This window comes from Babylonia areolata, chromosome 23 (assembly GCF_041734735.1).
Source record: "Babylonia areolata isolate BAREFJ2019XMU chromosome 23, ASM4173473v1, whole genome shotgun sequence".
Taxonomy (NCBI): Eukaryota; Metazoa; Mollusca; class Gastropoda; order Neogastropoda; family Buccinidae; genus Babylonia; species Babylonia areolata.
Window position 1 is genome coordinate 7,459,172 of NC_134898.1, and position 15,969 is coordinate 7,475,140.

Genomic DNA, 15,969 nt, shown 5'->3' on the forward strand with positions numbered 1-15,969 from the left:
AAATTTCATGAACATATCTTAATTAGAAGTATGTGGTTGCTATGAACATGTTCCAAAACTTTTCAGCTTTGATTTCTCAGTTTGATACTTTCACAGCTTCAGAACTTCAAATCACATTAACTTTTCACAGAATCATCCGATTTACAAACTTTTTTTTGTAAAGGCCTTTTATTGCAGATTTACAATATATCAATAACTAAAAATCAACCTTTGGTGCAAAGTGACTCATTTTGTGGTGGAGGGTCACACACACACACACACACACATATATATATATATATATATATATATATATATATATGTGTGTGTGTGTGTGTGTGTGTGTGTGTGTGTGTGTGTGTGAGTGTGTGTGTGTGTGTATACATACATACATACATATATATATACATATATATATATATATATATATATTCCCTTGTTTGGCATACAGTACAACATTTTTCTTTCATTTTAAACGAACAAAAAATAAGAAAGAAAAAAAATGGGAGGGTGTGGGGAGGTGGGTGGGGGGGGAGGGTTGGGGGAGGCAATCACACATGCACTCAGAGGAAAGGAAAGAGAAAGGGCGATAGAGAGGAGGAGAGAAGGAGAGAAAGCAAGAAAAAGGGAGACAGAAAGAGAGATAGGGGCAGGATATATTACAAGATTAATTGCACAACATGTTACCAACAAAAAAGAAGAAAAACAAAGAATGAATAAATAAATACAATTTCCAAAACAAAAAAAAAATGGGGGAGTTGGGAGAGCCACAGTGCATCTACATATACAAGCAAAAATTTGTAAACAATGATGGCCAAAATAATAATCCTAGCAAAAAAGAAATCTGATCATGTCACACCTCTTTTGCATCAGTTACACTGGCTTCCTATAGAGTCCCGCATTCACTATAAACTAGCGACACTTGCCTTCTGACAGTTTGATGAATCTCTTCCCCCGTATCTCTCCACTGTGCTGGAAATGTACAAACCATGTAGAACGCTAAGATCCAGTGCTGAACTGTTACTTAAAGTCCCAAGAACTAATTTAAAATGTGCAGGGAAAAGGTCTTTTAGGACTCAAGTACCCCAAACTTAGAATTCTTTGCCATCGTCCCTCAAAAATGCTCCTGATCTCCAGACCTTCAAGTCAGATCTGAGCGCACCTTTTCTGCAAACATTTCTGTACTCAGCACGATGGATAGTCCAAAGTCTGTTCGCCACATGGAGGTTTATGCTAGAGATATTTATACTCACGTAATGCTGTTTTAGTGCAGTTGATATATGTAATGTGTCTGGGCGCGCACGCACACGTGCATGTGTGTGTGTGCATGTGCGTGCGTGCATGTGCGTGCGCAAGAGTGAGTATCTAAGCATTATTTACTTGATATTTTTGTTTGGTGGATCATGCTTTTTTATTCATTCTGTGAACGCATTGGATTGAGCTGTTGTAATGTTTTTTGTTTATATCTGGCTCAATGATATAAGGCGCTTTGAGCAGCATTAGTACTGGATATCACACCATAGAAAAGTTATGAATCATTATTATTATTATTATTTAAATAAATTAATAAATCAACGTGTACAAGCACTCTATTTCCTCATTTCTTCTTCACCATTGTGTACACAATGCTTCATATCACATCCACTTTAAAAATATTTCATTTCAAAGTACCGGTACCTGTTTCTTAAATTTGCAACATACATTTGAATGCTATTTTTGGTATTTGCCAGGTAACATTTATGAATATGAAATTTCACAGTAAGTAGCATGAAATCTAATCTGGCATCTCTAACAAAATCTTTTTGTACCAAATATTCTCTTCTTCGTTTGTGGGCTGCAACTCTCATGTTCACTCATATGTACACAAGTGGATTTTTACGTGCATGACCGTTTTTACTCCACCATGTAGGCAGCCATACTCTGTTTTAGGGGATGTACATACTGTGTATGTTCTTGTTTTCCATAACTCACCAAATGTTGACATGGATTAAAGGATCTTTAACGTGTGTATTTGATCTTCTGCTTGCATGTGCACACGAAGGAGGTTCAGACACAAGCAGGTCTGCACATATGTTGACCTGGGAGATCGGAAAAATCTCCACTCTTATCACCAGGTGCCATTACCAAGATTCGAATCCCTGACCCTCAGATTGAAAGTCCAATGCTTTAACCACTCAGCTACTGTCCCATTTTGTACCAAATATAACAAACTCGTCACATAATTTGAACACTGAACAGTAATGACATTTTTCATACAGCATTATTTCAAAATTCGTCCTAAAGGACCTCGTTTCAGGACACTGCCACAAGAAATGTTGGATATTAGGATATTAGATTAGACTACTGCAGCTATTTTCTCGCTGGTCTCCCTGATAACAAACTAAACAAACTTCAACACATTCAGAATCATGCAACCCGCCTCATATTCTGTAAACCCAGGCAAGGAAGTACAACATCACTATTCAGAACACTTCACTGGCTTCCTGTTAAAGCAAGAATTGAATACAAAGTAGCTTGTCTCTGCTTTCAGTGTCTCTATCACAACAATTTGCCACTATATCTTTCAGATCTCCATCTGTACCAACCTTCTAGGTCGCTGCGCTCAGTTGACAACTCTCTACTGACAGTTCCTCGGTTGTGTGTGTGTGTGTGTGTGTGTGTGTGTGTGTGTGTGTGTGTGTGTGTGTGTTAGTTTGTGCTTGAGTGTTTCATTGGTTGACTGTAAAGGGCTATGCATGTCAGTTTTTCTAATTTTCTATTTTCACTTAGTGTTCAAATGCATGTTGTAAACGTAGGTAACTACATGCGCAATAGAGCATGTTTTACATGTAAAGGCCCTTTACAAAATAAATCATCATCAACATTATTATATCCTAAATGTCTTGATTACAAAGTGTACACACGGGATCTTCAACAATCTTACAATGGTGAAATATTTCCGAGAACCCGGTACATAAAAGCCTATTAATGACTCTTGTTTGAAATCATTTTAACTGAACATTCTTGAACTCAAATCACTGTCGAATAATAAAGTTCAAATTCAAATCATAAAAGGTATTGTCCCTGCTGCTGGCAACACGTCTATTTTCAGATGTCACATATCTCTCTGAACAAGAAATCAGCAGACAAGACTTTCATTTGGAGTATTGCTTCAGTTCCTACAGCTGTCAACATGGATCTGCATGGCCAACTTGAGTTTGAAGATACCACAGTGCAACACTTAATGAATAATGATCACGGTCTCTGGTTTACTATAGAGAACGTACAGGCATTAATAAACAAAGTGAAATAATCAAGAGAGACCAGGTAACTGCAAGGTGACTATAAAGTTTTAATACCCCCCCCCCCTCCGCTTCCCCCCCCCCCCCCTGAAGCCACCCACCCACACACACAATGACAGACATTTGAAGGCACAACACAGAGATATATATATATATGGATATGGATAACTTTATTCAATAAGGCCATGGCCCCTCATGAAGGGGATACAGTGAACAAACAATCCACAACAATAAAGACATACTAATCACAATGCATGTTCGTAAATGATCAAATACAAACTGAAAAATACACAACAAATAATAATTAAGTAACTAATGTATTGCGTATTTTAAATGCTTTATACAAGCAAACAGCCAACTGTTTTGCAATCTGCAAAACTAGTTCAAATATTAAGTTGGGCATGTATGATAATTTTGTGGGGTTAACTGATGTCTAAGGTCTTTTTTTTCTTTTTCTCACAGCCTGACTAAGCACGTTGGATTACACTGCTGGTCAGGCATCTGCTTGGCAGATGTGGTGTAGCGTATATGGATTTGTCCAAATGCAGTGACACCTTCTTGAGCTACTGATACTGATACTGATAAGGTCTTTCAATGCAAGGCAACATCACATAAAGTGAAGTTTAATTTCTTCAACACATCTACATAAGGGACAAATAAGATCAGTCACAAAACTTACAATAACGAAAACAATGTAGCAATATGTCAGAAATCCCTTGTCTGAGCTTTGTAGTGATATATCACAAATTCCTATCCATTTTCACTGATAAATAAGAACTGAACTGTTTATAAACCCGTATTGATCGCTTTCTTGAACATGATATGACCATTCTTGCCATCGACAATCTACAATTTGCATATTTCAGTCTAGCTTGAAATATGCAAATAAATCCATTTATGTCCCCTACCATCTGCTGCAGTCAAACACAACCTAACTCCAGTTCATTTGATCCAAAGCTAACCTAACCAGTTTACCTTACCCTGAGAGTCTAGATCATATAACATGTTATAAGCTTTTTCCGGTAGCCTTGAAGAGAGAGAAACAGAGGAAGACAGACTGAGATTGAGATGGTCATGACCCTTCAGAAGCGTGGTGAACATGAAAAAAACAAAAACGTTTTCCGATTATCAAGTTTCATACGAACATTGTCTTTTAGATGCTTCAGAAATAAATAGCCAACTGCTTTACAGTACTTTCTTTGTTGATGACAAAATTACAATCAGTCTAAATAAACATGTGTCTTTACTGTACTTGACTAGCATAAACTGCTCTCTAATATCACTTCATCCAGGACAAGACAGTACAAAATGAATTTCATCTTCTATTAAGGATCAACATATTGGACATTTCAGATTTTGAGCATGTCTGTCGATAGCATTTACAATGAACGTATATATCAGAAATACCAAACCAAAATTTTCTCACAATGCGCTTCAAATGTCTGTCAGTGTCACACTGCCAAATTCACTCAACTCAAGCTCACACAACAGATAGACTCGCACACAACGTTTGCATTCTGACTTCACTCTTACCCAGGGATAAACAGCATAACAACGTAAAGACACTCCTTTCTGATTATTAATAGTTCAAAGAAAATAAACTGTTATGTTCACAGTTTCCCTTCAGGGATAAATCATGAAAAGTCCAATCCAGGAAAACAAAATCAATTCTTTCTGTTCTCTCTTACACTTCCCGTTATAGTTTTTAAATCATAATGATAATTTTCACTTGTTTCTTTTCACAACTGTGTTGTCAGTTGGTACTTCCCAAACACCTTTCGGTGGGCGATATGTCAGCCAAACACCTTTGTCCGAAAACAGGCCAGGCCCTAAGGATCCTGAAACATCCTCAGAACCTAACTGTAGTTAAATCGATCAACTAGTAAAAATAGTACTCACATGAGTTGCGTCACCATTCTCGTTTTACTGAACCAGAGTTCAGAAATGTAAATAAAAAAAATAACAACATCGAAATTCACAAAATTTAGATCAAAAGATGTCACCAAATTTCTCATTACCAAACTTGAAATTACTGACTCACCAGTACTTCAAAATCAGCTTCCCTAAACCTCCACAGTCCAACAAGACTACGTCTCGCATTCTCTCTCAGAATGTTAACAGTGTCTGTTCTACGACACTCTCAGACCCCAAGGTCTATTTTTTCCCAGGTCACTCCTGTGACCAGTTCAGCTGTGTGCAGAGAGGGGAATGGCAAAAATTTTGGAGCACTTCACAACCCAACAACTTGTGAACACATATTCACCTCAGCGCCTAAAAATACGTGCATCACGAGCCTTTCTCCAAATATCAAGTTCAAATTAATACAGTAACACTGCCACACCATACCGGAAATCTGACTTTTACAATAAGCACATTATGACAACCAACATGGTGTCATGACAGTCAGCATGCACAGATATATAATTGGCAACTCCTGTATATGAGTAAACAATCTGTGGAAGTCAAATCTTTCACTGTTTTCAACATGACTATTCAAATTCTGCAACCAACAATCAATCATTCTTTCATGAAATATATCAACAAATGTATTTATATCTTCAACACCTTGACTCAACCAAATGTAACCAAATCCAAATTCATACAAAATAATTCTAACAATTTCTCTTACCTCTGTTATCCAATTCTAGCAGCCTTGTATGGCAGCTTTTGTGTATTCATTTGAGTTAATTTCATATTTCAGCTCCATTTTGTACAATGGGTTGGATTTGAGCAAATAACTTCAAAAACAACACAAGAAATTCGTTTTTTCAATAAAGACAGTTTCTTTATTATGCATAAAAAAAGCACTTTTTATTCCACTGGCAAAGTCTTTACGCACAAAAGTGAAGCTTAAGCATGTAGAGAATTCACCTTAATATTCATACGCATTAACTACAGGTATTATCATTCCATTATAGGTCCATCTTTCTATCACTTCTCTGTAGACCATTTATTTGAGTTTGTAACCCAGTCACTGTTTCTAATATTAGTATGATATTTCTAATATTAGTATGATATGTCTGAAAGAAGAATAAACATTTCCAAAGAATCATTGAGAAATGTGGCACAATGTCATCCAGAACTGATAACTTCAGGTGTCAATTCATTGACAGAGAAAACAAAACAGGACGAGAAACATCACCTTGTTTTACCCCAGATGTACAATTATATAATCTGTCAATGCACCACCACACTGCACCTTTGCTTTCACAGTCATACATAATAACAACACATCTATATAATTTTCTATGAATGCCGTTTTAAAATAGAATAGGCCAAAGTGTACTTCTGTTAACAGAATCAAAAGCCTTCTCAAAATCAATCAAGGCAACATACAATTTACAATTTAAATAGAACTGTTTTTTGTATAAATCCAGCAACGTCAACATATGATCTATAGTTGAATAATTTCGTTTGAATCTTACTTGGTACCCATCTGTTATGCTATTCTCCTCCACCCGCTCCTGCAATCTCATATTAATGATAGCACTGTACACCTTGCTACATATATTAGACAAAGAAATCCCTCTGTAGTTATTTGGGTTGTTGGCATTGTCTTTTTTTTCTTTTCTTTTTTTTAAATAATGGGAGAACCATGGATTCTGGATAAACGCCTCTTTCAAATAAAGCATTGAGAAACACTACCAAATAGTCTAATACAATATCTAAACATCATGCAGATTTTATTATTCCATCTGGACTAGCTGCTTTGCGGGGTTTTTTCAGTTTTCTAAGTGCCAACAAATTTTTTTCTTTAGAAATAGGGCGATTAAAGTGATCATCATAATTATCCCCATTAGTATCATCTACACATGTGAAATCATTACTTACAAAATTTGTTTCATGCAGTTCCTTAAAATGCTGACACCACATGCTTCTTGAAAAGGTTTTTCACACAGAATTCCAAAAGTCTTTCCAGCTACTTGCAAAATTCAGCAGTGCCGTCAGCAAGGCATCGTTAAACTGTTTTTGTTTCCTCTTCAATGTATGTTTCCACAACTGCCTAGCTTTTACAAAATAAATTACAATCAGGTTTAGACAAACTATGTCAACATTTCTTTAACAGATTACGAACATTTCGTCTTGTGTCACAACATTCCTTATCAAACCAATCATCTTTCTTGTCATTTTTTCCACAATCAACCTGTTTCTTCACACATTCCACTGCTTCTCTCACATATCCATTAAAAACAGACACAGCTTCACTGACATCTACATCTATTAATCCAATTGCATCTTCTAATCAGGCCTGCCTTTCAATTGATGACATTACATTTCTAAACATACCTACACTGGCTTTATTCCATGCAATCTTGTCTGTTGTGTGGTGACTATTAACTTCTTGCATGGAGCTCCGATTGACAGTATGGGGGTTGACATACAATGCCAAAGGCAAACGGTCACTCAATTCTTTCAAACACACCCATCTCACAGCCTTAAAAAAATCCTGGCACAGAGTTCACTTGACAGTAAAAACAAAACAAAAAGAACAACAACAATCATTACTGCATGTTCCACTGTCAGATATGTATGTGCAGTGACCTTTGAGATCACCAAAACACGTCCCATTCGAAATACACAAATCTAAAGCAGTACACATATTGATCAACATTTCACCATAATTATTTTACTGATTGTCTTCATAATTTCTGTTAACATTTAATGGTTCACTTAAATACTGGAAATAAAAAACATGCATTTTATCATCAAGATCACATGAGATGTTAGCAGTTCTGATATTCAGATCAGGACTCTGCAATACAAATACATCTTTTTCAGACAATAAACAATCACACAAAAATTCTTCCAATGTAGCAACCCCATTTTCAATGTAATGATAATAATATAAGAAGTGTAATGAGGAGAACCTTCTGGTGGTGTATAAGCACATACATATAAAACATGCCTTGTACAAAATAAAGATTTATCGAAAATGAATGGACAGAAGTGATCAGACTGGACATCAACTAGTTTTGCATTTTAACAGAACCCATTCTTTACAAGACAGCAGTCCACAGGATTGTCTCCGCTGTGCTGTTAACTTCACTGCGGATTCACAGAAAACTGCGTAACCATTAAACACAGGCAACTGAAAAACTTTAAGAAATGTTTCACCAAGACAAGCGAAACAAAAACTATAAACAAAAGAAATGTAATCCTCATCAAATAGTTTTGAACATAATCCATTAATATTCCATTGTAGGAACAAAAAAACAAGCCCGAATCAACATTTCGCTCATCTATGTTTACATTTTCAGCCGACACAGACTTTACTGAGCACTGATCGAAATTCACGGACATGCTACACGTTTCACATGCCGTCTCTGGCTTACTGTGACCGTGAAAGAGAGAAAGACAGAGAGATTTTAAACAAAATTCAATTTTATTTCTATCAATTTTATGCCACTATGAATTTGAATCCTTGTTTTTCTTGTTGATCCACAGAAAGAGGACACACACAAACACACACAGATTGTGAAAGAGAAAATTCGCTTGTTACAGACACTGCTAACTCCCTGCCTGTTACCAGTAATTATCATTATTATTACTATGGGCATTTACGCCTTATCTTGAAAATAAGCCCTAGGCATTTACAAATAGAACACACATGTAAATATCAAAAAGGAAAACTTGAAAACAAGATACCAAACATTATTAAAAATAATTCATTTGGATTTGAAAAATTGCAGCAAAGATGAGTGACGGAGAGGCTGAGAAAGTTGATTCCAAAGAATGGGGGCTTGGTATGAAAATCTGCACTGGCCATACATTTTGGTTGGAAATGGGGGGATCCAAAGCAGGCGGTTGTCAGAAGAAGAGCTGAGTTGGCGTGAGGGTATGTAAAGATGAATGAGATCAGAAAGGTACTGTGGACCAGTAGCCTCAATGGACTTGCAACAAAGAGAGATGACTTTGAAAAATAATTCTTTCTTGTACTGGGAGCCAGTGTAAAGCATGCAGGAGGGGAGAGACGTGATCAAATTTAGAGGAATGAAAGACAAGACGAACAGCATGGTTCTGGACATTCTGAAGCCTAGCAATGAGGTAGCTGGCTGAACCAACAAGCAGGGAATCACAATCCAGGTAATGCACATGGGCTGCCTTGCCCATTCACAATAAAGCGCAAATCGATGCCCATTATCAGTAAGGGACAATAAACACTGTTATGGACAACATATACAGAAAGGAGGAGTTTGTGTTATACTCCATGTTTGGTGATACATATACTTACCATGTCAAACCGATGCAAACTACGCCAGTTGGTTTCCTCTGCTTGGCCAAATTTCACATGGCTAACAGTGAAAAAGACGACCCGTCTTGCCTGGTCCGCTCTTAGCCAATCAAACACCTCTAAAAGCTACAAGCGCTGAATCATTCCATGGCCATCGAGAAAAATGCCCCATAAGAACCATGGCAGAGACATGGGGACAGACGGGCGGGCATTCGAGTTTGACATGGTAAGTATATGTATCACCAAACATGGAGTATAATAAAAACTCCTCCTTTTGGTGTCATATACTGTACCATGTCAGACTGATGCAGAATTTAAAGCAAATGGAGGAGGGTAACGCCTACTGGTTCGTATGGGGAGCCCTTGTAACTGAGACGGCAGTGTTAGCCGCGACAAAGGGAATACCCTTGGAACCGTCAGCCCTGGTCATACAGAAATCCCTGAGGTAGAAGTTGATGAAGGGATTTTCAGACCGCCAGAAGGCTGCCTCCAAGACATGCTGCAGTGGCACTGAGTGCTGGAAAGCAGCTGAAGTAGCTATGGCCCGCACTTCGTGTGCTCTGGGATTAAGACAGCTGATATCCCTCTGAGCATGAGAGTAGGCTCTACGAATGACTTGGGAAACCCAGCGGGAAATGGTGCCTGCAGCGATGTCTTTCTTGTAATTCTCATTGAGGGAGATGAGCAGACGTCTCTGAGAAGAACGCCTATGGCGAGACCTATCCCAACAGTATTTGAGACACCGAACAGGGCAGAGATGCCTATCCTCATCATCTTGGGCAAGAATATCAAAGGTCTGACCCTCAGAGAGGGGGAAGAGACCTCAGGGTCTTGGTTCTTAGCCAGGAACTCTGGAAGGAAATGGAGAGTGATGGAAACATCTCTGTGGAAGGCCAGATCTTGTGGCATTCCACTAAGACCATGAATCTCGCTTCTATGACGGCCCGTGGCCAGCAACAGAAGGAAAATGGTTTTGAGGGTGAGTAAGTTGAAAGGAATAGTACCCAATGGCTCGAAGGTTGTTTTCGAATGAAATCCAGCACCAGGAACAAGTCCCAGAGGGGCACTCTTCTGGGATTTCTAGCTTCCTTCAGAGAGGCACCCCGAAATGAAATGAAATGAAATTATGGTGCTTAGAGCCTCGCCGACCACTAAGGCCCCATCTCAAGGCTATCGCCGCGTCAATTACTACTACAAGGCTAAAAAAAAACAACCCAAATTTAAAAACAAAAAGGTCACATTTCCAAACTTTCCATAAAAAGTTAAAAAAAAAATTTTCCTTTATTTTTTAAAAACCTTAAAATCGGGTTTTAAAAATTTTTACTTTTTTTAAAAAAAAGGTCCAATAGCGACGGAGGGCCCTTCACGAAACAAAGTCTTCAAAAAAAGCCTTTGAAAAGTCTGTGTTAAGTCATCCCGACCCCAACAGTCAAGGAGCTTTGTGTTTCCGGGGGGGAGGCTGTCACGGGGAAACGCATCGGGGGGGCCCCTCCCCCCCCTTCAAAAATTTTTGAAGGGGGTAAAAAAAAAAAAGTGTTGCCCTTTTGGGGGCCCCCCCCCCCCCCCAACCCCCCCCCCCCAAAAACCCCCCAAAAACAAAATTCCTCCTTTTGTTCTTCCCCCCGGAAGGGGGGGTTTCCCCCCCGGGGTTTGGACGGATCGGGGAAGAGCTTGGGGGTCCTTGGGTTTTCCCACTTCTCTTGCCAAAAAAAATTTAATTTAAGTATTGTTTCCCGGGTTAAATGTTTGTATAGGGTCCCAAAGGATTGGAAAATTTCTTTCTTTACAGCTTTCCCTTGGCCAGCAGGCCCCCCTTTCTTTCCCACGAAGGGCCAACATGTGGGGAACCAGGCCAAAAAACCCTCTTTATCCTTTCTTCTTTGCGGGGGGTTTAAAAAGCCCCAAAAAATTTCCCAGCATTTTGGGGATGAGGATTTTTTCCTGCAGGCGATCCCCTCCAGGGCTGAAAGGATTTGGGAAAAAAGATCTGAAATTCTTCTTTTTGGAAGAGAAAACCCTTTTTTAACCCCCAGGCCCATTTTGCGGTGGGTTCCCCGCGGTGTTTTACCGAGCTGTGGGGACAGGATGTGTTTCCTTTGGGGGCCCGGTCGGGAAAGGCGGGGAAAAAAACGCGGGGAAGATTGGGGGCAAACTCCGTTTTTCTGATTTTGGAAAGCCCAGTGAGTTCCCTTAAAAAGGGGGGGAATTTGTGGCCAAGTTCCGGAAAAGTAGGTTCTGTAGGCCCAGGAAAGGTGGGCCCTTTCCCGGTACGAGGCCAGTTCAAAATTCGGACCCGGGTTTTGAAAAGGCCCCCCCGGGGGGCTGTCGGGAATTGGGAGAAATCTGAGATGCCCCGACACCCAAAATCGGCATTTTCCCCAAAGGGGAGGCGAATGCGGAGTCCGAGAGGGGGTTTATGCAGTTTGGGTTGTCTGTAAATTTCTTATAAAAAGGGTTGTTGAATACGCATCGAAAAGCAGGGTTTGTTAAGGGTTCCCGAAAAAAATTTCCCAAAAAATGGGTTAGGGTCGGGGTTTCCCAGTCTGGGGGTTGGAAAGGGGGGTTTCCCCCCCCCTCGGGAAAACGGGGTGTGACCAAGGGGTGGTGGGGAAAAGCCCCCCAAGCTGGGGAGGGGCCCTTTTGGTGGGTGTACAGGGCCCAAAAATTTTTCAGGTAGGAGGGGTTTTGGCCAAAGCCGTATCCCAAATTCCCCTTAACCCAGTTTGGCCCGGACCGGGGCTTGTAGAGGTGAAAGAGAGTCCTCTTTTCAGCCCCCCCCAGTTCTTTTTGTGTTGCCACAAACCGGGGATTTTCCCCCCCAGGGTTTTTGGGAAGATTTTTTCAGCTTTTTAAATTTGTGGTGAAAAAATTCCCGTTCTGATCAAAGGGAAAACCCCTAGAAATCTGGTTTCCCTTGGGCCCCCCGCCGGGTTTGGGTGGATTTTCCCGCCCCGGTTTTCGGGTCCTGTTTGGAATTGGCAAAAATTATGAAAGTGGATCCCATTCAGTTTTGGGGGGCCCGAAAATGGGGAAAGCCTTTTTTCCTCTGCCCCAACCCACTGGATTTTTTTGAGCAGAGTGAAGCCGTCGTGGAGGGCTGGCGTCCCGTGTGGCCGGTTGCATATAAAGAAAAATTCACCCCCACGAACAGGAGCTGCCCATCCTTTCTGAACGGTTTTGAACATGGAAAAATTAAATTTTGGGATGTGAACAAAAGGCGCGCCCGGGATCCCCCCCCTGGGGGGACCCCCAGCCCCTGCTCGTGGTAATTTGGACGGCCCCGTGGTCCCGGCCCCCCCCCCCTCCCCCCCCGGGGAATTGCCCGCCCCCCCCTTTGGGTAAAAAATTGTGGATTTTTGAGGCAGGTGCCTCGGAAGCCGAGTTTGTGCAAGCGGAAAAAAATTACCAAATTTCCACTTTGGTATGAAAGTTTCCCCCGGTCAAAAAATATGGCCACCAATGTTGTTTGTTGACGAAAGAATTCTTTATCGGGGTTTTCCCGAAAAAACCGGAGGGTTTCCCCGGGTTTGGGGCCGATCCCCTTGCGGAAAACCCCCCAATTTTCCCTTTTCCCCAAAAGGGCCCGTCGGTCCTTTTAGTTTCCCCCCCTCAGTTACCATTGACCATTTTTCTCCATCGTTTGCAGACGAGCTGGTCGTCCCCAATTGGGCGGTAATTTTTGGGAGGGGTTCGGAGGGGTTTTTTCCCCGGTTTTCCCCGGCACCCCGGGGATTTGAGGGCTTTCCCCCCAGGGGGGGAAAGAACCCCTGTGCCCCAGATGTGGTTAAAAAACTTTTAAGCAGGGTGTCCCGACAGGTTTGGGGCAAAGGTGCTTTAGGGGGGGGTATATAATGGACTTGCCCCACCCCGGGAAAGGGAAACCCCTTTTACAGGTTGAAGGGCGATTTAAGTTTTTTAAACTGTAAAAGGGAAATTTGGTAATTCTCTGTGTTGTGGGAAAAAAGAAGTTACTGGTTTTTTTTTCTGCAGGTTTTTGGTTTTAAGAAAGCGGGGCAGTTTTGTTGGGGAAAAATCCGAGTTTTTTTATTGTGGAGGCAAGCAAATTGGCAATGCTTTCTTCTCTGGGGACCAGACCCGTCTGAAATTTTAAAGGGAGGGTGGAAGGTCGGGCCCAAAATTCTTTTTAAAACCCCCCACACTTTTTTTCTTGGGTGTTTTGGAGGTTAAGGAAGAGCAAAAATCTCTAAAGATTCCTCTGGCTTTTTAAAAACTTTCCCTGGCTTTCCCTCAGTTGTTGAGGGGGTTCAAACGCTCGGAAATCCAGTCTCCAAAAAGACGCGTCGTCCCGCTCCCCCTTCCGAAAATTGCGGGCCCCCCCCGACTTTTGGCGTTGTTCCAGGGCGTTTTTGGGGAAATGGGGGCTTGGAGGTAGACGATGGGACTCCCTGCTTTGGCGCAATCAAACCCGACCCCAGTGGGTCAGCAGGGTCCTTGTTTTCAATAGGGTTTCTTCCTGAGTTTCCACTTTACCCCCAGTTGCTTTGCCAAGTTCAGGCGGTCGGGCCCGAGGGTACCTTCTCCATCGTGGGGGGGGGACGACGGGGAAAGGGGGCACCCCCGTCCCAGATGTCTTTTGCCCCCTTTTCCATCTTTAAGCCCGGCCCAACGAGGGGATCCCCAAAAGACCGACAGATTAAAAACACGAGAGCTTTCCAGAGGAAAAATGCAGGAAAGTGGGGGGACTTGTCTTTAAGACGGCACAATTTCCATGTCAGAGGGGAAATTTTTTAAAGAAAAGGGCCCTCGGGTGATGTCATTCATTTCCCCCTGAGGGGGAAAGTGCCCGTTTTAAAGGCCCCCAACATTTAAAAACGGAGTGGGGGGTGGTCGACCGGGTTTCATGAGGGTCCGCTCAGAACCGGACGGAAGGGGGGAAGGAAAGAGAGGCAAAACCGGAGGGTTTTCTCGGAGCGTAAACTTTGACTGCCACCCCCCTGTAAAAAGGGGTGTTTAAAAAGAACTGAACTGTAAAAAAGGGACTTTCAAAAAAAAAAGAAGGGAACCCCTCCCGTAAACCCCTTTGCTTCGGTTTGGGCGGGTTTAAAAAGGGAAATTTAAAAACCAAGAGAGAAAAAACCCCCTTGCCATCTTTTTGAAAGGATTTCTCCTGCATTTGCCGATGAAGGTTTAAAACCCCCGACAAACAGTGGAGTTCCTGGAAGTTGGCATAGAATCCCGGATTTTCCTGGGACATTGCCTTTAAAAAAGGTTTTTTAAAAAAAAAAAAGCTGCGGCCCTTCCATCGCTCCCCCCGGGCTCCCCCTTGCGGGGCTAAAGGTCCGCCGGTTTGGGGAGTATTTTTTTTTTTACTTTAAAATTTTTCGGTTTTCCGCCCGGGGGGTGGGGAATATCCACCCCCTGGGGCCCCTCCGACCCGCCCGGGGCCCCGCACCCCTTCCCCCCCTTTTGATTTTTGGAGGTTTAAGGGGGGGGTTTCCCCGGCCACTTCCCCAGCCCGGGGGCCCCGGCGGGAAGAGGCGGGGCGGGGGGGGGCCGGGGGGTGGGGTGGGGCGGGAGGCGGGAACGCCCCCCCCCCCCCCCCCCCCCTCCCCCCCCCCCCCCCCCCCCCCCCCCCCCCCCCCCCCCCCCCCCCCCCCCCCCCGAAGGGGCTTTTCTCTCCCCCCCGCAAAGCCCCTGGAGGCCCCCTGCCGGGGCAGGTGAGGAAGGGGTGGACACGGGCGCCTCCCCCCAAAGGCCCCAGGGTTTCCCGACGAGGGGGGTTATGTCGTCCCGCCCGGACGTTCCTGTGGACGCCCCGTCTGGACCGCGCCCCCCCCCCCTTCCCCCCCCCCCCCCTTGAATTGGGACGGAAAAAGGCCCATCCCGAGGGCCTTGGGCGGACGCGGCCCCCCTTTTTCCCTTGCCTAAAAGAAGGAAATTTTTGTTCGTCTTGACTTTCGGGAAATTTGTTTTTCTTTTTTCCGGGGCGGGGAGTCCTTCTTGAGAGGAGGGGGCCACCTCCGCAGTTCGCCACAGGGCTTGCACTGACGCAATCGCCTGGTGCGCCCCTTTCGAACATTTTGCCCCCCCCGACTTTTCCTCCTTACATGGCCCCTCTCCCCCCCGTTTTCCGGGAATTTTCTGGCCCCTTAAAAAGGAAATCTCAGGGGGGAGGGTTTTAAGTACGGGCCCTTGACCATTAACTAGCAGGTTTTCCAAACCAAATGCCCTTTGGGGACATCGGGCAAAAAAGGTGGGGAAAGGGAAAAGTGTTGGTCGGGACCCCTGGTCCGCCCCCTTCCTCCCGTCCAGTCACATGGGTTTCACCCCCAGAGAGGACAGCTCGCTTTTGATCTCGGCCTCAGACAAAACCCCTTTAAAACCCCCCGGGGCTCTAAAGGATCCCTTTTGACCCAGTTGGCCCTTTTGGGGGAGGGGAAAATCTTCCCCTCCCCTTATCCCACAAAAAGTGGTCGCCTTGAGAAGGGTTTGTGTCTGCTTTTGGTTTCTGTCTGT

The 15,969-nt window shown here is 43.0% G+C and overlaps 1 protein-coding gene across 3 annotated transcripts in view; it reads right to left on the reverse strand.

Annotated features, from left to right (window-relative positions):
* Positions 1–15,969, reverse strand: part of LOC143297958 (ubiquitin-conjugating enzyme E2 J1-like) — a 127,874-nt gene that overhangs the window by 93,010 nt on the left and 18,895 nt on the right. The gene's annotated exons all lie outside the window — the stretch shown is intronic.